The sequence below is a fragment of the Lagopus leucura genome, unplaced genomic scaffold (genome assembly GCF_019238085.1).
Source record: "Lagopus leucura isolate 7727_CA_CO unplaced genomic scaffold, USGS_WTPT01 Super-Scaffold_100002, whole genome shotgun sequence".
Taxonomy (NCBI): Eukaryota; Metazoa; Chordata; class Aves; order Galliformes; family Phasianidae; genus Lagopus; species Lagopus leucura.
The window spans coordinates 28,042,230-28,066,447 of NW_024962263.1; the positions used below are offsets into that span (position 1 = coordinate 28,042,230).

Sequence of the window (24,218 nt, forward strand, 5' to 3'; positions counted from 1 at the left end):
TCTCTAAAGTGCTCAAGTTTACATCACGTCTTAATACCCTAAGGCATAGGTATCATGATTGTGATATACTGCTGAGATTCACCTATTATATTCATGTTGCATCAGTTATATTACTCATTTGTTACTTTCTGGAAATTCTTTTATAGAAACATAATTCTCAACATTCCTTGTAGAGTTCTTTCTAAATTTACTTTCCTGACTTGAGGGAAAGAAAAAAAAAGGGGGGGGAGCGGATTGGAAAACTGTAGCACAGGTTCCAATCTTCACAAGGAATTTTAATGATATCATTTTGCTGTTGTCTTCTGCAAATTTGCAAACTCTAAAGTAACAGTGGGACCAATGGCCAAGGTATGAATCTCCTCTTAGTGGTTGTATCTACATTAAAGCCATGATCTTCACACACTGTGGTCTCAGGGTCATGAAAGAGGAATGCAGGTCTCATTTGGCCCTTGCTGTAAGAAGTTGTGCCATGATTCTGTGTTAGAGTATTCCTAAGCATCAAGCTGGTTGTGCCCACAGCTGTATGCAGGACAGCTGTGAAATATTCTGCTTTGCCTGCTTTGTCCTACATACAAGCATCATTGTACCTGCACATCACAAGGTAAAGCTTAGGCTTGGTCCCAAACACCTGCCATGGGACTCACATGGTGAGCAAGAGAAAGCGCCAGAAAGCAGTGGACTAGCATGAGTGTGTGAGGAGTTGGGTGTAACAGATGAGAGATGTGGAAGTGAGGACAGACTATTCTGCAATTGGTGTTTTCTAGGAGTATTAATGGAAGGATACTTTCCATGGAATGAAATATGAAGGTGTATTGCCCTAAAGCTGATGTTTGTTCACTTATCTTGAGGACCATGTCCTCCTACACCTCAAACAGTGTAGAGCAGTAACCAGTGGCCATGCTTAAGGGCAATCATTGAAGCCTCAGTGTGAGTCATTCAAGACTCACTCTGCTTTCTTCTCCCTCATGAGTCCCTGCTGCCCTCATTGTTGCTCCCTCCCTCATCTTTCACCTGCTCCTCCTAGCAGCAGGACAGGATGCTCATGGCAGCTCTGCCTTGCTGAAGGGGAGAAATGAAGCAGGGAAACCTGATCAGACCAACAGTCTGATGTGGGTGCTACATGTTCCAGGTTTCACAGTGAGCCAACCATATGAACACTCTTGTAACTCTGCACTTAACATTTCACTGAAAATTCTGCGCACATAGCTCTTGCAGTTGAGGGCAGTCCACATCCTTTTAAAAGCAGGCAGTTGCTGTCTTGAAATGACATCGTGGGAAAGGGGACACAAAATCCTATCAATTTGCTATCCTTCTAGAGCAAAGAGATATTGAATTAAGTACAGAGAAGAAAAAAAATCAATAGTGTTTTGTGGAGTTTCCCCTAAATTTAGTTTGGAGGATCTTATTTGTGCCAAAGCCCTCAGCTTCTGTCCCTGACATCTCACTCCAGTGCCCTAAATGCACACAAAGCTCAGGAGCAATCTCATCAAGGCTCACAAATGGGACAGGGCAGCACAGCCAGCAGGATCCAGGAGCCTGAAGCCTTTAGTAATGGGAGAGGTTTGCACAGCAGCTTATGTGAAACGTGCTGCATGTGCTTCTGGCAGCTTGCATAGCTCATATAGCAGAGCTGTTGTATGGAGATGATCTGGGAAGCAGCACCAGGCACGCGGACAGCTGTTACCTGGAGAGGTGTGCAGCCTTTCCCCAAGCACAGCGCAAAATGAATTTCTGCTGCAATAACACGCGCAGTGCCCGAGGCCAGATTTGGACTGCTGAATGGGTCCTTGCAGTGTGAACAGACTCCCTGAAGCCAGTGGGAGTCTGTTCAGAGTAATATGTTACCCACCATGAGCAAATGAACCACAGCATGGCTCAAATAATATTAAAGGGCCCAAGTCCAAAAACCACATTTCCAGCTGCTAAGAACTGCATCAGGAGCAGAGCTTCCCAGGTTTCAATAGCATCACCTGCATGGGTAGAAATACCCACATGCACAAGTAGGATCAGCACAATTTTCTTGGGGTAAGGATTGCCTGTCTGTATCTTGTGAGAGTAATTGCATAATCTGCCTGGTCTTAAATTTTAATAGTGGATACAAACTATCGAAACTGGAAGAAGGATTGCAAGTGTGTTGCTATACTCTATTTCGTAGGCAAAATACCTGGTGTAGGAGAAACACATAAAAGAAGTGGCAAAACCCCATACCTTCCACTTTGTGTAGTGCTAGAAATGCTGCAGTCTCCAAAGGTTTATTCCATAACCAATGGTTATGTGCACTCTCAATCTGCAAGACAGATATTGAAGAAAAGCAAATTATATACTAGCACATATTATTTGTCTCCCCACAAAATGAAACGAAAGTAATTTATTTTAGCAAGCAAACACAACAAACACAGCAAACCTATCGCTATTTCCTGGAAAATACTATTTGTATCCTACATTATTTTCACATCAATGGTGAAATGCTATTGGTAAGAAAAGGGGAGCTGTGGAAGGAGGTGCTCACACATGTACATTCGTAATGCTGAAACGCAGTAGAATATATTAGACACTTTTGGTCTTTGAAGTTATGGATTATTTTCCTCAGTCTGAGGTAAGCATATGTGGAGAGACAGCTATCAGCTGTTCAATATCACAACACCTCCAATACTAATAGACTTGTAGCTCCAAAAACAAAGTGATCTTCTTTTTCTGAAATAATCACCTATTTTGTGCCAATTAAAAAAGTGAAAAGTACAAGCTGCCTGTGGTGTTTAGCAGGAATACTCGTAGGTAAACAAGAAGGTGTGAAGGACATGTTTCATAGATACTGAATGCTTTCCCAGCTAGAAGCAGCCTGGAAAAGCAGAGGTCAGCACTGAAGATATGTTCCTAGAAGACCTAACCTCCTGCAACATTAGTTGCATCATTAGATGCAACATAGTGCATCATTTGCACTAATTATGTTTATGGCCATTATGTCTAGCACGAAGGCTTGGCTTCTTTAAACAAGTGGGAGATCCACAGTTGTATCAAAAGTTTGTGTGTCTCTGTGCATTGGACTTTCCGTCTTCGAACAGAGTGCTCTTCGATCAGGTGTGCAATATACATTTTCCTCAAAGACTGATTTCATAGCAGAGGCTTCTCTGTTTAATTTTTATTTATTTATTTGTTTATTTTTGCATTCTACAACCTGGAAGTGATTTGAATTGTTGCATTTTGAAATGTAAAATTTGCAAACTATGGTTAGTTGTACATGCCAAAAATAGCTTTTCAAGAATGTTCAACCAAATGCTTTGCTTTTATCCTAGTACGCAGAGAAGCAAGCGAACAAATGTTCAGGTTTAGTTGGGAAGTTATTGATTTAAAATCATCCAAAGTTTTTATGTATCTGGAAAACAAGCTTTCTTGATGTGATTTTGTTATGAATTTTTTTAGCTGATCTTTGGATTTTTCTTTCTTTCCATGGATTACTGTGGAGGTCTGCCAAGCAGCTGCCTCACTATGCTGGTGAATGCCCTGCTCCTCTCCATAGACACTAGCCTGCAGCACAGAACTCTCAGCATAATACTCTTTCACTTGCTCAATTGCAAATTATATTGACAACAGACAAACAAAAAAAATTCAACAGCATTTGAGTCCTCTGTCTGCAGGTTGTCTGAAAGGGGAGACTTTTCTGACATGCTCTGATACATGATACCTGCAAGGATCTTCTGTCAAAACTAGGTGAACTATATTTTCTTAACATTTGAAGGACTATTTCCAAAGTTGTTCTCAGGCTAAAAGTAAGTAAAATGTAACCATTTTTCCTACTTCTAATAACTACATAATTATTCTCCATGAATTTTATATATTCAGAATATGCATACACAACTACTTCTTAGCAAAATGGAAGCAATGTGAGAAAACTAACTTTTACCTCCAGAAACTATTAAATATTTCACTTATAGGAATCCTTGAAGATAGATTTTCATTTCTGTCCTGGATTCTACTGACAACAGAAATTGACTCCCTGCACTCTCTTCAGAGAACAAGTATTTGGCATGGCTGCAAAATGTGCCTGCCTAATGATAACGTACCCATAACAGCATGTGTACCTGCATATATGCATACAGTGAAGTACAACTGTGTTGAAAAATTGCTGAAGACATATGCAACATAAAACTGAGGCCTACCCAACCTTGCACTGAGAATAGCTTCCTGAGCTGTCAGAAAGCAAGAAGGAGAGTGAGCCCTGCTGAGGGAGTAAAACCACCAGCGGCATGATCCAGCAATTGGTTCTTGCTGCTGCTGAATACTAAGGAGTCCTCAGCAATCCTGCACGCAGTTGTGCTAGAGAGCATCAAAGTGGCCTCAAGAAGGAGGTATGTATCATTCTATTTATTTCTTCTTGTTCACCAGGTTTCTCCTCTGCTCCCACCCCCAAGGGACACGTACTAAAGAGGAAGAAACTTGCTCTGGTATTTTGGGCATTTCGGCGGAGGCTGACATTGCCTACCTGACCAGCTTACCAACCAGCAGCACACAGAGCATGATTTCAGTGCTGCCAGCGACAGGAGCACAGGCATAAGAGTTTCTGCTGACTGCCTTGCTGGTTTCAAAATGAGCCTGCAAAATTTATTAGATGTAGCCATCTGCTTCTCAGTCATTCTCCTACACTACCCCTGACAGTGACTGACAAGAGAGAAACAATGAATTTACAGCAGTGGGTGAGAATCAATTGCTTTTCTGTTCCCTGCTCCAGAGCTGCTATAGTTCTTACGGTAGAAATGGAGCATCTGCTAACAAATTTTGTCTGGACTTTAAAGGGTGGACTAAGCACTCATGGCCATTACAAAAGTGAATGAAGAAGAATCTGCAAAAAAGTTGTGCTTTGCTGTTGTTATTTTTTACAATGGAGAGAAAGCTTCCCCAGGAACAGCCCAATGGCTTTTGTTTGTTTGTTTGGTTTGGTTTTAAAAGCACCCCTTTCAAAGTCATTTTAATTCTTATCAAGACGTACCCATTGATTTTAAAAGGTTCATTGAGTAACAGGTTTTTGTTAGCTGATACCAGTCTTCAAAATATGTTCTATGGTTGGTGGGTTTTCTTTTGGTAGCAATTACGTAATTATCACAGCAAAGTGAGTTGTGGTTGCGAATGCTCCTTTTGAATACTTCTATTCCATTACTAATGAAAACTTAAAGCATCATACTTTTCCCCCCAATATTTATGTGATATGAAAGTCAAAACTATGTAAGTAATTGCATGTTGCCAGAAAGAGAGAAGAAATTGCTTTGATTCACCTGTATTTTAAAAGTGATGGTTTTTTTTGTTGTTGCTGTTGTTTTTTTGCTTCTTCCATTCTAAAAAAGAAACCATCATGTCCCAAACCTTGGCTACTTTTCAAACTACGTCTGAAATGACAAAGAATAGAAATTTGACCTGCAAACTTGGTGTGAAAAAGTGGGAACCTTGCTGAAGGTGATCAGTGATTTAAGGCAGCTGCATAGCTAATTTATTTCAGCTAGTTTAAGAGATGAAAGAAACAGAGGAAAAAAATTGCTATCATTTCTTGCCTGTAACCTGCAATTTATTCTGTGCATATTCTTGGTAGATATTTGTGGAAGAAGCCATTCACAAGTAAAGAGAATTGCCAGGGAAAGGAGCTTTCAGACCGGCTGCTGTGGGAGGTGAGCGCTGAAGAGCACAAGCGCCTACACTTGCACTGCTTGAATGCTTGGTGGCACACACAAGAATGGCTAAACTGGATCTGCTTGCCTCATTCGCTTGCCTTTCCTCCTCAAGGGCCCACATCCACCCTGAGATGGCACACCATGATATGCTGCATGGGGTTCCTCTTCCTTCCACTATCTTGGTTGTCCAGTAGCTTGGTGCCCTGGATGTCCTGCAGAGAAATCTAACTTTCTTGTACAGCGTACATCGTATTGTTCTGCAGGTTGGCTGAATCTGCCTAACATGTTTTGTTCATGCTTCCAGCTCACCACAGGATAGAAAATACTGCGTGTGGGTAGCCAAAAACAGTGCATATAAGCAGCATCAGACTTCTCTGAGACTTGTTTCACTTACAAGTCTCTGGCTAGTTGCTCTTCTCCATTTTAGAATCCTCTGTGGCTGGCCACTATGCTCACTCATATTTAAGATGACCCAAGCCCAGAGCAGAGTAGTGCCCACGTTCTCTGCATGACTTATGCTGCAGCTGGAGGGTGATGGAGAAGTCAGTGTGCCAACAGTGAAGCTTGCAAAGTAGCCAAAAGAAAACATTTATGATGGGAGAAACCACTACAGTAGGGCATGCCTTACCACTGCAACACATACCTGGTCAGGGACTGGACATTGCCCTTGAATGGGGCCCTGCTGATGAGACAAGCAGAGGAGCACCCAAAGCTCTCTGGGAAAGCTGGACATGAGGTGAGAGACCAGCCCCTGTGCTGCTTAGCATTGTCAGGGAAGGAACATAACAGAGTGTGCCTAGAAGCAGGATGCGAAGACCCTGAAGAGTACAGACTCGACAGATGCTGGAGTATTCAAAATGAAACTGTTGTGTCAATTTTGGGGAAAGGGAAAGCTACATAAACATAAACAGTTCATCTATTGTTTATGAGTAGCTTTTGGTATCAGGAAGTACAAAGAAGTATTTGCACAGTGTTAAGTCACCACAGTGAGAAAGAAACATTTTATTGTAGTGAGCCATGCAATGGGACAATTGTATCCCTAAGCCTAGAAGATAAAGATGTGATTTATAAAGGAAGGGGGAGAATGTATAATGTTATCTGCTGGAATTGCTGCAAGGTCATTTAAGTAATTTGCAGAAATACCCACAACTCACCAAGAAATACCATCTGTGTCTCAACCCATCCACAGGAGAAGAAAACTGGCACAGGCAGAGAGTCTTGCTGAAAGCACTGACTGCATCGCATGCTGCCTTCTACCTAGACCAGCAGTCTAGCAAAGCATTGAAATCAAGAGCTGAGGTCAACTAACATCTACCTGAACACTGACAGCTTCCAAAGTTGGATTCTATAGTCTATTTATTTCATTTTAACCCCTGCTGCACTGGTTACCTGCCACTCTTTCATGAGAGCAAGAAAGCAGAGGCAGAAGCATTTCTGGTACACTCAGGAGCAATCTCACTGTGACTACAGACATCTGTATTTTGATTTTAGAACAGCAACTCTCACTGTAGTATCTTTGCACTCTCCAAGAGGTAATCTCTCTGAGTAAATACATGTATGCTGCTCTCCCGATTTGCCTAGATAGGATTCGTCCTTTAATTCCATGTTCTGGTGGAATTGCTTATGTAATGGGCTTTTTCTCTTCATTATACTAAGGTTATAATTCCAGAGTATGGAGAATTAGGCAAACGTTTCTTATCATACAACCACAGCCCGTGGGTGTGATGGGCTTAGGGCCAGCATCTCTGAGCAGACAAACGTTTTTTGTCATTTTGAAGAGTTAGGAAATCAGACAGATCACACAGAAATGAGGAGTAGTAAATGTGTTTCATTAAAAAATGCTTTCTCAAGATGGTTTGAGCAAAAATGTTGAATATTGGAAATATTGTTATTACACCTTTTCCAGCACTGCAAACATAGGCCAGCGGGCCTGTTTTATAGAAGTAGTGGGGGATGGAAATGGGTGGATAAAGACAAAGAATTTAACATGCATTGATAGAGAGGATGATTGCAAAGCAAAACAACCCCAAAGTCTAGAGGGGGAGATGTATGCTCCCCTGGTTGGCTCAGTCCTGATCAGAGAAGCTGAGGGGAGGCCTGATGGCGGCTGCAGTGCTGAGTTCTGCTCTCTGTGACAGCAACAGGGCCCGAGGGAATGGCATGGAACAGCATGTGACAGGGGAGGGTGAGTTGGATATCCCTTTCCAACTGGGGATATTCTGGTATTCTATTTCCAGGTAGAGGCTGAGTGCATCCCCAGCAGGGCTATCAGACCTCTGGAAGTTATGCCAGATTCCTGTATTTCCATTCTGGTTATGGCAGGCTTGCTGTGAGGCCACAGCCTTGTTCCTGCCATTTTGTCTTCATTTGTCCGCCTGAGAGAGCTAAAAGTCAGGCTTTGATGATTAGTTGTTCAATAAATTCTGTTGCACTTTGCATATGCAACACATGATCTAGGCATTCCTGTGGCTGTGTCCTGTGCTGTCACTAGAAGCCCAGGAGTGGTTGAATAACAACAGGTGATCATATTTTGGCAGCCTGTTCCACAAATGCATCAGGTTGCAAACAGAATGTAATGTGATTTCAAATACGGTATTTGAAAACGTTATGAGCTCTCACATTTGTTTGGATTAGCATAAGCTCTCTGCTCTCCCTCCCCTCATCTAATTTCCCACATGTTTAAACTATAAATATAGCTGAATTTAAATGTAATCCTCATGTCTTACCAACTCATCTTCATCAAAAAAAGCACATCCTTAAGAAAAAGTAGTGTCCGGGAGACTAGCCCTCTTGGTTCTAAATATAATGCAGGCTTGCCAGCTAAAAGCAAAAAGTATGCCAGTGATTTAAATTTATCTCCTTAGCATAATAAATTGGTACCAAGGGTCTTGTACACACAAAAGAATCTAGGTTCAGGTTTATCAGCTGATTTCTGTAATTTTAGGATGCTTTATTTCGTAAACACTTATTACATGTAAGCAGTCACGGTGCCTGAAGAAAACATGCAGTTTAATCTATTATTGATTATTTTTACAATCTTCAAAAGCATCTGGAGTTTGTCTCTGTGCAGAAAAGGAGAAGCTGAGCATGGGGAGAAGCTCTTTATACCGGGGAGCTGCCAGTGCAGTTCTATTTGCTAAGTAGCTGACCCAAACCCAGCAAACCTGTAAGAGGATAGGGATCATTTCACTGTACTCCATTCATATGTAATGGGCTGTCAGATGGAATATGTTTGCCTTGGGGTTGAGTTTTTTGCTTGGTACAACAAAGGTTTCTGCAAGAACCATTAACTTCAAGTGGAGGAGTGTCTGGGATATGAAGAAACTGATTGACAAGAAGCTATATAAAGAACCTTGGAAAATGGTCTTTCTGTGGCAGGCTTTGCCCCACCAAGGCTTTGTCCCAGTGCAGGTTCAGGAACCACAGCAAAGGTAACATCATCCAGACTGGAAAGTAATTTGCAGAGTGAGTGAAATCACTCAGAGCAAGCGAAAAACCACTTTTCAGAAAGACTTCTTCCCAGAAGGAAGATTTAAGCACTAAAATATTTAGAAAAATTAAATTTCCTAGAATTCAGACACTCAGATTCCTCTCAGTTTCTTCCTGCCCTCCCATGGAGAAGACAATGACTACTGAAAGAGTCATTGGAAGCACAAGAGCATGTAGTTTGAGATGAGTTGTCTCAAAAAAAGAAGAGAAGCAAGGCACCAAGAACTGCCTAGTACGGTTCTCACATGGTGGCAAGACAGTCTGTACAAAAGGAAATGATCAGAAAAACCTGTGGTATGCAACAGAGACATCAGAGTGGCCATTCTGAGTAGGGCTGTGAGTTAGTTTGGCCCAGTATTGAGTCTCTGGTCATAGCAAGCACACAAACAAGAGTAGAGAATAGATTAGGCACATTTTCCCAGAATATTCTTCTAGCCTCTGAAAGTTTCTTGATCCAGAAGAGTTATTCTGGCACTTAAAAGCCTGAGTAGATGTTTGTAAATTTACTTAGTTGCTTTCAAACTAGTGTTATTGTTTTTCCCCACCTCTGCAAAGAATCATTTCCTTTGGTTAACTCTGACGTGGTGCCACTGTGTGGGACAAAAGGCTTACATGAGACAACCAGCAGTCATTCCTCACCCTCCTTCCTAGACTGCTTGATGTGGCTGCTACACCCATTCTTGGACAAGTCCATTCCCAGGCTGGAGACTTCTGGTTTCTGTGTTGACTCCTGATGTGGAAGCCATCCCAAAACTTTGAATAAACACTTCACCCTGAGATCACCGTCTTTCTATTCACAAGTTTCAAATCTGCTGGCATAGAAAGAATCATTTTTTTTCTTTTGCAAGTGCATCCACCCTCTGATGTGAATGTCATCCCTTTCACATTGCCCAGACTCACAGCCATGAGCCTTGCTCCTACAGACTGCTCAGCCCCATCATGCTACAAGCTGACAGACAATTTGCTCTATCACCCCACCTTATTCCCCAGCACTTTTTGACACTGATGCTCTCCACACACCTGCAGCCCCATCAAACATCTACATGTTGGTTCATTTATTCTGGTTGCATTAGCTTATATTGCCCAGATTGAATTTTATTACTATATCCTCCAAATAAGGTTTTTGCCTGCATGATAGAGTCTTTGCTTCCTACTATGAGATTAGCTGCAAATTTAATTTGGCAGCTATTCATTCCCTCTTGATACCTACCATTAACAACAATAAAAGTAGAATTCAACAACTGAGATTCCCAGCACTTTTTGGGTACCTGTTCTTATTTCAATATAAGGTTGTTGATCATTCGGTTTTATCTATTTACAGTCCTCCAAGTAGTGTTTAGCATACAGAGCAACTCCCTGACATGCTATTAATCACTGTCCTTGAAACGACTGTAGAAAAGATACTTGGCTGTAAGCCAGTACTTTTGGGATTGCATTAACAGTTTTCTGTCGTATTTCAATCACTCGTGATGTGCAAAATAACCCCCAGTGTCCCTCCTTCAAAGTATTAGGTAAAAATTGCAGCCCCTCTGATAAGAAAGAGTTCTCAGAAACATTAATCTGCAGAGAGCTGTTGGGCAGGAAGAAAAGGGTGAGAGCATTGCCACACGGCCTTTTCCTGCACTGAGAACTCCATATCGGCACACGTACTTGAGGGGAAGAACCCTCTTTCCCCATCATCTTCTCATTGTTACAAATATTGGGATACATGTGGGTGGCTTTCAGCATCCAGAGCTTTCAGTTTATGCAGATTTAGAAGATCCTTAATTAAACAACAGAAGGCATGTTATCCTGTCTCCTTTCATCAGCTTGGTATGCATCAACTACAGCTGACACAAACCAATTATCCCTGTGGCAACCACAGCTTTTGACAGCTCATGACACAGATCGCTTGCAACCTGTAGGCACCCCATGCTCTTTTGTCCTTTTGCAGATGATCAATGGCTGTGCTGAGCACCTCCTTTTCTTCAGGGATGAGCTACTGGACTTCTGCAGTAATGGCAGCCAGTGGTGGTGCAACACTGGGGATGCGGGCCATCATGCTCAGGAGCAAGTTTAAGCTGATACTCAGACTCTTTTAAGGTGGCTGTCTATCCCTGCAGCCCAGTGCTACCAGGCTGGGTGATGGACACCCTGAGGTAAGCAGCCCCCAAATTAGTTATATGGCAGGACTATGACACACATCTCACAACTCAGGTTCTGGGAGACAAGAGGCTGTATCCAGCTGCCTATAAAGTGCTGCGGACATCAGTAGGAGCAGCACACAGAGGCAGCAGTAACCCATTGCAACATATTAGAGGAGAAAAAGACAGATAGCAACACCATTTCAAAGCTAATTAGAGGGCAGAAGGTGCTTCCTGGGCTATTGACTCAACTGGCTCTGCATCATGGCCACGAGCCATATGTGACCAGGAGCTCAGGTGCTGGCCTGGGTGACTCTGACAATGTCAGCAGCCCCACAGTGATGTCCTACACAAGGCTGCTTATGGCTCAAAGGTGGATTTAGCATTTTTCTAAATTTGATCCACTTATCTTTCTCCAAGAGCATGAGCCAAAGGCTAATATCTTAAACAAGCTTCGCATTAGCTTCCTGGACTGTTGGAATTATGCACAGATAAAATGGCCCTGAATGCCTTACTTTATAGAAATAATATTTATTTTGCTGTTTCATTCCGTAACCAATTATACAAAAACATGTAACATGTAGTAGGATGTGATCAACATCGTAAGGACAAAAAGCTATTTTTCTTCTCAACACCTCCCCACAGAATCGTAGTCCAAATCTTCTGTCATGGAAATCAAAGAATGTTTTAGAAGTGAGATCAAGAGGATCCAGAGCAGTCTCTCTACTCTTTTTAATTACTTGAATTAACAAACTACAGCTCTGGGACTCAAAATTAAGTTTTTTTTTAGTTTTGTATATTTTTCTCCCTTCTTTAAACAGACACATTTGTTACTATCATTTCATGATAAATCATCATTATAGTTTGTGAAGGAATCAATAAATAGATTGTCAGAAAATAGAGAATATGATTTTGTCCCTCCCCCTGCCTTTTGGAGCAGAATACTAAGTATCAGTCCATAGAGTGGAAGAACAATTTTATTACCAAATACAGAACATGCTAAAATTCCCAGAGATTACCTATGAAAGTAGATGCCTAAGAACTAGAAGTTGATTTTTAATGTTTAATTTTTAATGTTGAGTCAGGGGTGTTTTCAGAAAACACCCAAGTGCCTCCATGTGTACTTAGCTGAAACGACTTTTTAAAAAGCATCTCTTCTGTAAAAAGGTAACATTTCGTAAAATTCTGTTCTAAAATTTTAAGAACTTCTACAAAGTCTGAAGGCACCGTGGAATATTTAGGTACCTCTTTAAGACTCTAGTGAATTTAGGCGCTATAATTTTAGCCACTGGAGGGCTCCCTAATTTTTTAATTAATTTAATAGGACAGTTAGTATGAAAGAATGGAAGAAGGAACTAGTCAGGGTTGTCCAAGTCATTACCACAATCTCTACTAAATTTCATACAAATTCTGGTCTCATTTTCCATTAAATGGAAGGAAAAAAAAAAAAAAAAAGACAACAGAGAAATTGAGAGATCCCAAGGTGAAATCATATTAAATGTGCCTGGTACACCAAGCACATTCTGCTTTTCCAGCTGCGGGGATGTTCCATACTGTACAAAGCACAGACTCCAGAAGTTGCACGTGCTACAGTATTGTTGGTATACAGGCAACAAGAGATGTGATAACACCATGTTTCACCTCTCTGGATGCAAAGTCCACCTGATACATTAACTGGAAATTTTGTTCCAGCTTCACAGTTCTGAACCAAGAAAAAAAAAAGCAGAATCTCCCCAAGTGATGGTATTCACCCACATGTGTCATGATCAAGGGACTTCCTACTCACTCCACTGTATGCATGGCTGATCTTATCAGAGACCCAGTGATGCTCCTCTTGCCATAACTTGGGCTCTCTGCAGAATGGGCAGCCAATAACCCTTAGTGATAAAACATTTGCTAGTGAATAGTGGAGGACAAATCACGGGCATACTTGTCCCACCAACAGCCATATTGTCAGAATTAGAATTGAATAACTTTTAAATACAGTGCTGCAAAACCATCCATCCTACAGGCCTGCTGGCTGTACAACTTCAGTGTAGGGGCTACCTGTGGTCTGGCTTTTGCCACAGTGAGAAGCAGATTTAGACTCTTACAGAGAGGCATATTTGCTGCTAATAAAACATAAACCTAGAAGAAAAGCTGGTAAAATATTTAAATATCAGACATTCCTCTGCTCTTTGGCTTTCCAGTTGGCACAAATAACTGCCACAGTTTGGAATGTGATCAAACGTTTCATAGGTACAAAAGGGCTAATTTATAAAGAAGAATTAATCTCTCTACAAGACCAGGCTGGCTGAAATTTCTCTTTCCCTCTTCATGTTGCAAGGCTCTCAAACATTTTTCTTCATTGAGGTTCTGTGGAGAATTTTTCCACCAACAGGATTGGCAGCCTTTTGAGGCCACGTGCTTTATTTCAGAGATCCAGAGGCTGAAAGACCCTATTTATCCACAAGGCAAGCATAGGTTCCCCACTGACTTTATAAACATTTGTGTGGGTAACCATTCAGCATATCTCAAGGTTGACTCATAAGCTAGAGATATCCCTGAGATCAGAAGAGGTGATGAACAAAGGTACAAGGTCATGACAAAAGTAGTGTGGCTACACAGAAGTGATGCAACTGGAGTTCCCTCAGGGCATGAGGAGTGAACAGAAGCAAGAGGAGCACATAGTGACCTTGGTAGGGTCACTACCTTACATACCTTAGATGGTACGGAACAGAACTACTTATTTTGATCTAGTACTCCGTGAAACATTGGGAATTACCATTTCCTAAGCTCTATCTCACACTTTTGCTGACCGTGAAGGCTTCAGTCACATTTTCCTCACTTCTCCCTTGAGAATCCTAACTTTTGTACCTCCTCACCAATAACATCTGCATACTGATAAAACGCAACTGCAATTTTGACAGGGATGTTCAGCACTTTGAGATTGGGATTGGTTACTTCCTCTTATCCAGTTTATCTCCTTCCTGAAATTACTATTTCTCACTTGACTCCAGAGCCAAGCTGCTTTACACCACTGTATTCACCCACAGAGACACTGTCTATGTGCTGCAGACTCATTAATCTCAGTAAGAGAAGGCAGTGGGTGAGAGAGGAGAAGTGACCTCAGAGTCGTATAAGAGACAGTTTGCTAGAGCAGTCTGTGGATGTCACTATGAATCTCAATTTATCTGTTGGAGAACCCTCCACCAAGGGGCAACAGCCAGCTTACATTATGCAGAGGCAACAAAGTCACCGTACAATGCTTTAGCAGAAGCTGCTCCTTCTTTGCCATAGGCAAGTCTGGGTCTTCTGCTGGGCTTTGAGGATATGTTCTTAGTTCACTTGGAAGCAAAACCAGTTGGTACCAAATAACACAGGTCAAACTAACTCTGCTACCAAAGAGGCACTTCTCACCTTATCAGAGAAGCCCACCTATCCAGCCCACCCCACCATTGTGGGACTAGCCCTCCTGTCCCACCACATCTCTAGTTCCAGTCATCTCTGTAGCAGTGCCACAAATACACATATACAGAGAACCACCTTTCAGACATGCATGTTGATCATTAGATAAATATATTAAATTAAACCACAATTTGGCATTAGAGCTGTCATGAAACTTTAAAATCATTAAGTGTTCAATTATTACCTAGAAAAGCTTTGAAGTGGTGCTTTTCAACTCAGCTCTCTGGCTGCTATCAGTGTACTGCAGAACAGGACAATTGCATGCCCCCTGGCCTGGTTGCTGGTAGCCTTCCTGCCTTTTATTTCATTAGGTCTAGATGTAGATTGTGACCATAATAGAAAGGTTGGGCAGTGTTTTTTATTATTTGGTTTTAAAAATTCACATTATAAATATAAATGCCTCTTAAAAAAAAAGATCTTGTTAATCTCATCTTGGTCTGTTGCCCGGGAAGTTTTCCTTGTAACATTTAATATTAATTATGGCTCATGAAGATTTCTTTATTTGCTGAATTGTTTCTAATTATTTCTGTCTTCATCACGGTTCAAAAATTGATTATTTCATGAGAATGCAGGTAAAAATGAGACTTTACCTATGTTTCATGCAAAAATCACCATCATTTTGTTAATCACAGAACAGCTTTTTTGGTTGCATTAGCCTGTGGAAGATGAGAAAGGGAGAACTGAAAGATTTCTGTAAGAATGCCTAAAGAAGCGGCAGAAACACGATACAGCTTTCAAACACAGACAAGGCTTCATTCTTTCTGTCTTGTTTGATAAAAAATGAACCACACAGTGAATGCTGTAGCTTCATGTTACTCCTGTCAAATCTTTAGCAAGTGGGAGCCCAGGGAATTTGATCATAACCAGAGAAACCTCATTTGAAAGGTTTCTCATTATGTTTATTAATTTAACTATTGACTTTAAGAAGGCAAAATAAACTGTTTTCAAAGAGATTCAATAAAGTAAGATCTGCTTGGCCCTTTGCAGGCTATTATGAGAGAGGCTAATGCTATGTATCAATGGAAATATACAGAGAGAAAACATATAATACAATTATTCATAAAAGAAAGCTAAATCACCAAGCAGTTACACATCACTTATGGTGAAAATATCTTCAATTAAGGTAGGAATGAAGTAATATTACATTTTATGAAAGTTCTCATCAATAAGCCTGACACATGCCATCTCCCATTTAATAATGTATTTTACTTCTAATAATTATCCTTCCCCTCTCCCCTCTTCCTCCCCCCCCCCCAGTTCACGAAACGTAAGAGAGGTCTCACAGAAATGAAATGTAATTCTGGGAGGAATTTAAGCCTTGTGTTTCAGGGAACAGAAAAATCCCCATCTGGGGAGACTGGGAGGCATTTTCCTGTTTGGAAAGGAGCAGTGACAGCACTGGGTTGCACCATCAGGATGGGACAAGAAGGAGCACTGGTTAAAACCAGTCAGCAGCCAGTGCTCCTCGTCTCTGTCAACCTACTAAATGCTACTGTGTGCATGACAGGGATGCACTGCACATCATCCCACCCCCTGCACCTGGGTCTTGGTGTCTGCAGCACAGAGAGGAACCAGGTTGGAAGGCAACCAAGGGCACCAAGCAGTGATTCCTACAGGCAGCCTCACTCAGTCCAGCCTCACATAAGCTCTCTTCAGTCAGGAAACAGTAAGGCTGCAGCTCCCCACATGCAGCTCTAAAAGCAGAGTAATCAGAAGAAAAAGCAAAGCCATTGAGCAGCAGCGATTAGAGAGCAACTGCAAAGCTACAGCAGCTGCATTGCGGACAGTAGCAGCCAGAAGCCTGGATTTCCATGTCAGTATCTCATGATTCTCTCCTCCCATCATTTCCTTTAGAGACAGAAGGTACACTGGGACTCAGTTATTTGCAGTGCCTACTGACATTTTGGGCACCCTTAAGTTGTGTAGCACAACTGGGCACAGTACTCCAGATGGGGCTTCACAAGTGTTAGGCTGCACTGCTCTGAGTTTAGCTTTTATGTATATATACATACAAACATTTAGAAATATATTTGTAGAAAGAAAAAAGGAAACATATATACCACACTGCAAAATAAGCTATTAAAACCTGGTGAGAAATTGCGTCTTAAGTCAATCAGGTGCTTTTCTGAATGTGAAATACAGCCAATTACTCAAAAAACCTTCACTGAGATGTTGTCTGATGCACCCAGCTAGTGCTGTCCTTCCAGGAAACAACCAAGCTTGGCAAGCTATGCACCAGGAACGCACTCGTGGGCATTTCCGAGCACACACTGTGGTGTGACTGCCCCAAAGCTACTTTGTAGTCCCACCAACAGTGCTGCAAAGTTCATTAGGGCTTAAGGCATGGAAGTGGCAGAAGTAGAGCTTGTTCTACACATGTTCATATTGCTACTCTCAGCTGACTTCACTCACCTGAATCTTGCTTTTATTTCATAATACAGCAATTTTCCCCATGCTCATTAAAGAAAAAAATGAAAGCAAGAAGGACCAAAGGAGATGCAAATTAATACTGATGAAAGTTTAAGAAGGTGGAGAGCATAGCAATAAGCCTGTTCTATCTCTCCCAGGCTGTGCTCCAGCAGAAAAATAATTTTCCTCTCCAAACTTCAATGTAACAAATTCAGGAATCATGTCTGACTACAGACTATCTAGAAAGACATACATTTATTATCTACATAAAAAGAGATCAGCTTTCAGAACATGGTGAGTTCTTAATGAAGTTCTACTTGCAACAGGTCAAAAAGTTTAGACACAATAGATTCTCACTAAATGTTCCACTGGAATTTATGCTACATTTAATGTGATATATCTGTAAATAAAAGTAACTAAAAAGGTAAAGAAAAGCATAGGTTTTTCTTCATTAAAATGAAACAATCAAAATGATTCAAGTGAGAGGTTTACTAAGACAACATTTCCCAGAAATTATAAATAGAGTAAAAAAATCAAATTTGTTTTTCAGTTGTAATTCAGAATGATTTTTCATGCTAAAGTGTCAGAACTGTCCTTGGAAAAGGTGCCCAGGTTCCAAGCAGGCTCTCTTACTGTACTGCTTACCTATACTTCTTGTCTCCTGTGTTAAACACAATTACCTTTATTGACTGTGCTTTCGCTGGCATCAGCAGAGTCAACTGTTCATGAGCCACTTTAGGAAGTGTAAGTTGTCTCCGAGAAAGACAATGGCTTTCCTTTGTCATTCATTACACCCGGTCTTCATGAAGGCACAAAAAGCAATTTAAGAGTCACGTTTCCTGAAGAACTTCAGGAAGTTTTATGATCTGCAAATGTACACTTGCCTCCTTCTGCTCAGCCTCCGGATATAGCTGTAGCAGATATACCTGTATTTATTGATCTGTAAACTTCCTTTAAAATACATCTAGTCAGCTCCTGCCCTCCATGTCTTCTCGTTTATGTTCATGCGACTTGGAACAAATGGCCCCGATTTCTCTGGAGCTAAGAGATATGGTAAACAAAGCATGAATGCGATTTTGCACAAAGTGTTAGAATCTATAAAAGCAATAACAGATTTTGTGCAGTTTTTCATTCCTTAGGTATAAACCTTCACACAGATAAATGGTCAAAGCTCACAAGGAATGAAGCTCTCATCTGGGGCTCAAATGGCTAAACCCACCCCCCCCCCCCCCCCACCCCCCCCAAAAAAAAAAAAATCACAACTATTTTTAATGTAGTAGCCTTTTTTTCTGCACACTCAGGGGCACACTCAGATGTCCCTGTATGAGCTCACTAACCACAAATTGTTGTTTTAGGTCTGACACAAGATACTGGATAAACACAGCACATTCACTATGTGTATTAAGCATGCAATCCTCTTAACAGGTTTTATGGTAAAGAATGAATAGGAGCACCAAAACAACTCTTCAAAAATCTCATTTAAAAAAAACAGGTTGAAAAGGGTTAATGGTAATATCAATGCAATTCTGATTTAACTCCATTGGACTGAGGGAAAAAAAAACAGAAAATGGCAACTAATTGTTTGCTGCACAGTTAGAAACCCTAGATAATGTCAGGCTGCTTTTAGTTTATCTCACATTATCTGTATAGAGCGTTACCCCAGCTCTCAGGAGAAGATTTGACTGGTCTGACCCAGACAATAATGACCTCTTGATACGGCATGTTTGCCAAGTACTTCTCATTGAATAAACACAGTTGGTGCTTTCTATCTTTACATTAAGAAGCTTTATAGACGAACACAACATCCTGTAAAATTGTATAATTGAAACTGTGAACCCAACTGAATTTGGGTTCACACATCCTCTGTGAGGTAAGCAGTGAAGCATATTTGTTTTAGGTTAGTGACATTATTACCGATATCATTCACTTATTACCTCTTAGAAGATTTCTTCCTACTGCACACAGTGTGTGCAGGATTGCACATTTCACATTTTCTGAGAGGCCACATTTTTATTTCAGCACCACTATCTACAGTCAGGCATCTAGAGCCAGCTGGAATTATCTTTCACATCACTGCTTTTTTTCTGTTTCCTTTTCTACAACAGTTTAGAAAAAACAGGAGCACAACAGCATAAGCTGGACATAAATACCTGTATCTTGTCAATATCAGAAAGCAAGCTCCATATCTGTCAGAAGAAAACAAAGACACACGGCTGTCCTTGAATCAAATTACAACCACTTTTAGCAGCGTGAGCAGAAACTTTTCCTAAGAATAAATACATTCTCCTTTTCCAGGACCATTTTTAAAATTCTGGGTTCTGTTCTGAAAAAATTACCAGATCCCGAGATCATATCGACTTTATTCAAGCCTATTCTCTCCATCTCATCATTCCATGATTCTATACCTGCCACTGTAGCCCAGGTACCTGTCAGAGCAGCTCACTCACACTGCTGAGATCCAACTTCCCATGGCAGCCCATAAAGCTCCCTGTGGGCTGGGGCAGTGCAGGAACCACTGATGGTAAGACCACGGCAAACCTCGTAACACAAGTTTGCCTTGCTCTTTCCAAGGCTAGGTGGACACCCTTTATCCAATTGCTGCCTACTGCTTGGTCCCCATGATCACTGTCCCAGGTCTCAGTGCTTCTTCCTCATGCTCTGGGGAAAGATGGCTGCTGGGAGTCATTGTGACCTGTTCTAACCTCCAGTGTACGTGTCACCAAGAGGTGGGCTGCTGACAGATCATGTGGAGAGAAGGTACTCAGAGAAATCTTCATTTTAAATTAAGATTTTTTTTTTTTTCCTGTAATTACCAATTACCATAACAAAGAAACTGAAGGGGCTGATCTGATTTGTATTGAGAACAGTTGTTTCCACCTCTTTTCTCTTGTCTTGAGATTGAAACACGCAAAGTATCAGTGAAGAAACTTTCTAATAAATTACTGAGTTATACCTAAGCATCTGAAGAATTCCTATATGCCCATGTGTACGTATACATGTTGAAAAGCATAAAGAAGCTTGAAGCTGACAGGTGACACCTGACTTACTTTACAGATAACAATTCCACTGTAAAATGGCATGCTGCGTTGTCTTCTCTTTGTGTTTTGCTGTCATACCTTTTCTCGTCCTCAGTGCCTTGCTCACACAAACCAAGCTAATGAGTCAAACTGTGGAGTTCCACAAAGAATCCAAATCACTCCATCCCACCAGTCCAGGCAGACACAGAGACATTTGCACTCGGTGGGACTTTCCAGGTTTTATCCAAATTATTATAATGGCAGTAATGTCAAAGTTGTAAAAATACAAATGAGGTATTATTTGCCTCTTCCTTTTTGTGTGCTTAACTTCTGATCAAAACTGTCCAAGTTTTCCACCCTGACTGCTTATTCCTAGGACCTATCTAAATAAGCTGACACAACCTACATGTAGTAGAATCATCATCATAGGGCAGCACCAGATTCCCACATGGTGCCACTGAGCTGGGCTCTCTGCAGGGTCAGGATCCTTGGGGTTCTGCCAACTCAAATGCAACATGGGAACACTGAACCCTTAATAATCATAGAATCATTTGAGTTGGAAGGGACACGTAACGGTCATCTAGTCTAATTCTCCTACAGGGAAACGTACAACAGATCAGGGTGTTCAGAGCCCTGTCCAGACTGACCTGGAATATCTCCAGGGATGAGGCATCTGCCACCTCTCTCATCAAAGCTGCAACTGCCCTCCAAGACTAGAGAGATTTTTCAGGAAAAAGAAAGGAAAGGTCATACTCAGAGAAACGTGAGCAAACATGCAGCTTTTGTAATGTGCACTTCTCCTATTTTTCTTCTTTCCCCCTCATTCATCAGACATTTGAGCTGCATCAAGGATTTCTTTTTCTAGTTATTTTTTTCTGACTCCTCCATCTCTCTACTTATGTCATTTTAGGCCTGTGAACCAATTTCCTTTTCTCTAACTCTCAGTGCATTTTCAAAACATTCCATTAGGCCTTTTTCCATGCCTTCTCCTATACCTTCCATATCACCAAGTTTGTTCAATGTTTTTCTAACTCCTTTCGGATGCCCCCTCTCTTTCCTGCTGCTCCATATATTAGCAGTGCCTACCTGATAATTATCTGCCTCCACACACCTTACTTTTTTTCTTTTTTTTTTTTTTCCCCCCCCACTTTTACATCTTGTTTCCCCTCCAATTCTAGCAAAGTCACCTGCTTTAAGATATTTTCCCTGTAACAGCAACAGCTTCTTCTGTACTCTTCAGCATTATATCTCATGGAATTCCTTCAGTCAAAATGCCTTCACAGAATCACAAAATAGTAGGGGCTGGGAAGGGACCTCTAGAGATCACTGAGACCAACACCACTGCTAAAACAGGTACTTTGCAGCAGGTTGCATAGCTAAGTGTCCAGACTGGTCTTGAATATCTCCACAGAAGGAGACTCAACCACCTCTCTGAGGTTGCTCTGACTGTAAAAGAGTTGTATGAAATTTCTTGTGCTCTAGTATCTGCTTCTTGCTCCTTGTTCTACTGTTGCTCACCACTGGAAAGAATCTGCCCTCACCAACTTGACTACTACACTTTAGATATGTATAAATAGCAACAAGATCGCCTCTCAGCCTTCTCCTCTCCAGCCTGAAGAGCCCCAGGTCTCTCAGCCTTTCCTCGCACAAGAGATGCTCCAGGCCTTTAATTATCTTTGTTGCCCTCCACTGGACTCCTCCAAGGATATTCCTGCCTTTTTTGAACTAGTACTCCAGATGTGGCCCCACCAAGGCAGAGGAGAGAGGGAGGATCGCCTCCCTTGACCTTTTGGCCCTGCTCTTTTTAACATACCTCAGGGTACCATTAGCCTTTTTGGTCACAAGGGCATACTGCTGACTCGTGGCCAACCTGTTGTCCACCAGAACACCCAGGTCCTTCTCCATAGAGCTCCTCTCCAGCAGGTCAGCACCTAACATGTACTGTTATTCCTCCCAGGTGTAGGATTATATAGTGGCCCTTGTTGGATCTCATCAGATTCCTCCCCGCCCAACCCTCCAGCCTGTACTGGTCTCAGTGTATGGCAGCACAGCCTTCTGATATGCCAGCTACTCTCCCCATCTTTGTATTACCTGCAACTTTGCTTAAGGTGAACTCTACTCCTTCCTCCAGATCATTAATGAAGATGTTGAACAAGACCAGACCCAGCATCCACCCCTGGAGAACACCAGGCCTCCAACTGGACTAAGCACCATTGATGACAACCCTCTGAGCTCATAGGAAAAATCTTCCATTCCCCGCTCTGTGTGCTTTAGTCAGTGAAGATCCAGCACTTACCTGCTTAAAGAATCTTAAGTAATACACAGGCAATGACAGCACTGTACACATAATTTTTCATGGAAATGTGCAACAGGTAATACAGGGTTTATAGGTAGCTCTGCATTTGCGTTACTGGGAAAGCGAGCTTAGAGAGATGAGTGATAAATACTTACTGCTCTGTAATGAGCTCTGGCTAAAGGAGGATTTGCTTATTTTTCTGCACTATTGCATCCATGCTGACCAACTGAGAATGAGAATTGGACTGAGCGCGGGTGTGCTCATACCAAACTCTGTCTTCTTGCATGTCTGCACATACTAATTCTAAGACAACCAACTTCTCTAAACTAAGTTATAGAAATAGGGAAAATGCCAGTTTGTTTGGCATGAAGAATTAAAAAGAAAAAGAATTAGGCATTATTTTACACTCTTTGTCAATTTGGCACTGCTTTCTTTTGAAAGTTCTCATTAACTAGTAACCACACTTGAAAGTAACCTAATTAAGAAGCATTCATGAAAGAGGAGAGATGGCTTTGAAACAGCCGGTAATTGTTAATAGTTTGTTGTTTGTTTTTTTTTATTTTTAAGACATTCTAATTCTGCATTATGTGCCACAACTGCAGAGTTGCAATGAACTGAGCTCTGACTTTTACACATGAAGCAATCAATTTTCTACTCTTCCCTATGTGATGAACCATTTATTTTCACTTATTTTGGTGTCTAACTAGTAATCTGCATGGCCAACTGACTGTTCCTTCTTCACTTCCGATCTACATTCATTTTAGATATGAACAACACGACCTTCCTTCTGCTCCTGAGATTTGAGACTGAGAATTCACAGAGATATCATAAAATGCCCTCATCAAGAACTTAACCTGCTTTAAACAAAGGGGATTTTTTGGTCTTACTCTGAAGCTTACATATCTATGTTTCTGCAGATCTTCATTGATTTTTCTATTCTTCCTAGGCTACTCACGCTTCTATTTCTCAAATAATTCTACCCTTTCTCAGTTATTTTCCTCCCTTCCTTCTCACACATCCTATTCTCCCTACCATGAGCTATTTGCCATGTTAGCCTATCCTGCTAGTCTTGGAGCCTTCTTTGGTACACATTAGGAATATAAATAGGAGATAAAACTACGTATTTTTGACAAAGTTGGAAGTCATCAGTTTTGTGGAACCTACACCTGATTGAAAAATGTCACTACAGGATCACCATTACCTCTGCATAGAGTTTTGTTCGTGCATTAGACAGCACCTTTAGCAGCATTTGGAAGACATTACAAAACCACTCTAAATCAGATCTCATGTAGATCCATTAGTGACTGAGCTCACTATTTCTAGAAGTCCTTTAGCAACTCAGTGTTGAGACAGGTGGACTCACCAGACCACTTCACGTTTCTTATAAGAGTTTTGCAGATATTTAGATCCACTCTTTTTTGGGGGACAACATTTCAGTATTTTCCAGGCTTTATTACTCACCACCTTTCCACAGAAGCTCAATTAGGAAAAACAAATCTCTCTGGAGCAAGAACAAAGGAAAATAAATTTCTCAACAGCTCCTGTGTACAGCATCTAAACAAAACCAGAAAAAGCAGTTGGAAAAACCTATTTTGGTCTAACCCAAACATGTCTACCAAAATAGATGGCATTCTCACACAATAGAAATAAAACAATGGTGGTATGAAATTATTCTGTAAGCCTATCTCAAGAGAAGGTTTCAGGTATGTAAAACAGGCTTATTTAGCTCAATACATTAATCCAGAAGTTTTATTAAGCCCAAAATTGATTCTGGGGTGTG

At 41.2% G+C, this 24,218-nt stretch overlaps 1 long non-coding RNA gene across 1 annotated transcript; it reads right to left on the minus strand.

Annotated features, from left to right (window-relative positions):
• Nucleotides 1–18,080: 18,080 nt before the first annotated feature.
• Nucleotides 18,081–23,935, minus strand: LOC122178679. The gene is made up of 3 exons (XR_006178418.1): nt 23,900–23,935; nt 19,276–19,311; nt 18,081–18,166 (listed from the first exon to the last, which is right to left on the minus strand). It is a non-coding gene; the product is annotated as an uncharacterized LOC122178679 (long non-coding RNA).
• Nucleotides 23,936–24,218: the final 283 nt, after the last annotated feature.